Source organism: Oratosquilla oratoria, chromosome 16 (assembly GCF_046742065.1).
Source record: "Oratosquilla oratoria isolate Oo_2021 chromosome 16, ASM4674206v1, whole genome shotgun sequence".
Classification (NCBI taxonomy): Eukaryota; Metazoa; Arthropoda; class Malacostraca; order Stomatopoda; family Squillidae; genus Oratosquilla; species Oratosquilla oratoria.
The window spans coordinates 49,582,554-49,585,053 of NC_134792.1; positions in this window are offsets into that span (position 1 = coordinate 49,582,554).

The following is a 2,500-nucleotide window of genomic DNA, read 5'->3' on the forward strand; positions in this document are numbered from 1 at the left end:
CTTTTACATTTCTTTCCTCTCTTCAACTTTATTTCACTTTTTCTCGTAAGTTTTCGTTTTCTTTCTCATTGATTCTTCCCTTGTTTTTATTCCATTTCACTTTTTCTCGTTAGTTTTCGTTTATTCTCTGATTGTTTGATTCTTCTCTTGTCATCCTTTCCCCTCAACATTTTATTTATTTTTCTCTCCTATTTTTCTCTTATTTTCCCTTTCTATAGTCATATTCCTTTACTATTTGTCCATTCATAGGCTGTCCTGTACACCTACTATACTCGTATCCTCTAGAATTCCCTAATGAGACACATTGTCAGATACCTTTTGGAATTCAATTAAATACATTCCACCCATCCATTCCTCTTTTCTAAGTTCTCTGAAGCTCTGTCATGGAAATTCAAAGGACTTCAGACACATAATCTCTAAGAGATGAAAACGAGATGATGAGATGTTATTTTGTCTTTAGGCATCTCATACATCATTCTTTGATTATCTTTGCCAGTGCGTAAACGTCTGTAATTCAACGAGTTCTGTTTTATTTGAGTGAATAGGGAATATATTTGCTTGTTTGCACTTAACTGGTCATTCGTTTTCTTTTTATTACCTCTTAGATATCCATTAATGGTCTATTCAATTCGTGTCCGCGCTCTTTCGTCACTATAATGTCCGTGGCTTTCTTTTAGTCCAACTTGCCTGGTTGATTTTCTATTTCCACTGTCAATCCTTTCGCTGTAGAAGTGCCCCCCAACTATGGGAAAATTATAGCAGAATAAAAAGGTGGAAGGTAGAAGAATAAGGTAAAATGCATCGAAAGTGATGAAAATCTTATTTTAAAGAACCACTCTATTGGGTCAGGATGTGCATCTAAGTCATTTCCATCGAACAGTAAACACCACAAGTAATTTGCTAATTTAATGTTTCGCATATATTGTTTTCGTTGTACAGAATTCATTCGCTTAAAGCTATTTGATAACACACAGGAACCCACAGTCGGAGAAAATAAACTTTGAATAAAGAAGAATCCTCCGACTGTGGGTTCCTGTGTGTCATTTACAAATGTGCTACTACATTTCTGTTTAGAAAGCTATTTGATAAATTTTTCAGTCTATCGTAAGTGTGCCATTTTTCAATCCATGTAGTGGAGTAGAATCCATATAGGTTATTGTAGATCTTCATCAAAGTCTCGTTCCTCTTTCTAATTTAAACCCATTCGACCATTGCTTCTTGATGTCTTCCTTACATCTGATGACGCTCGTATTTGCTATATTCCTTTGATATTTTATTTCATTCTTATCTTACAAAGAGAAGCCTCCTCTTAGTTTGGACTCGGGTCATCGTTGATATAGTGGGTGATGCAAACAAGGTCATCATATTAAAACAACAGGGCAGGACTCGCAGTAATGGATTTAAACTGGACAAATTTAGATTTAAGAAGGAAATAGGCAAGAATTTGTTTACTAATAGGGTGGTCAACGAATGGAATAGACTTAGTAACCATGTAGTGAGCGCTGAAATTATCAGTTGTTTTAGGAAACGATTAGACAACTTTATGGATGGGGATGACAGATGGTCATGGACATGGAACTGCCTAGTGTAGGCCTTATGGTCTCTGGCAGTCTCCTTCATTCTTATGTTCTTAGTGTTTATTCCTTCATTGTAAGTTTCTAGAAAGTCTTTGCATTTTGTTTTTGTACTTCTAGGATGTCAGAATAAATTTCTTAAAAGAATTTCTTGAATTATAGCTTCTTTCCTTGTATTCTAATATATATGTTTTATGTTTTTCATTCTCATTGTTAGTATCGTATCTCCAGTAAAAATCTAGAAATACGTGGTCAATTTACCATATCACATTTCCGTGCTTACGCGCGCGCGCGTATGTGTGTGCGTCCGTACGTGTGTGTGTGTGTGCGTACGTGTATGTGTGTGCGTGTGTGTGTGTATGTTTGTGTGGATACGTTTGTGTTTTTGCGTGCGGGGAGTTGGGGGCGTGTGTGCGTGTAAGGTCACAGCATTACCTATAGATCTGTCATATACAAGCTCTGATCTCTCTTCCGGGAGGGAAATAGCTGTCGATCACGAGTCCAACACGTGATCCAAGACCATGGTGAAACACACATACACACTGACACACACACACACACACACACACACACACACACACACACACATATATATATATATATATATATATATATATATATATATATATATATATATACAGTATGTGTGTATAGGATGTTCTTTTATCCATTATCAATTGCATGGTATGTACCTCTATTGTGTTTAGGTGCAACGAAGTGAAATTGTTTATACTGACGACCGCTTTGGCTGTCTGCTGTGATGACGTCAATAGTCAGTCCACTGTGTAAAGCCTGGGATTGGCTGAATGACTGAGTAGCAGTTGTAGCGTAGAGCATCGTTGCTCCAGCCGGGAGTATTCCCCAGTCGTTGGACTTTGTGTTACTCTTCCAGATTCTTGGTGCATTTGAATCGTGTGATCCCTTCT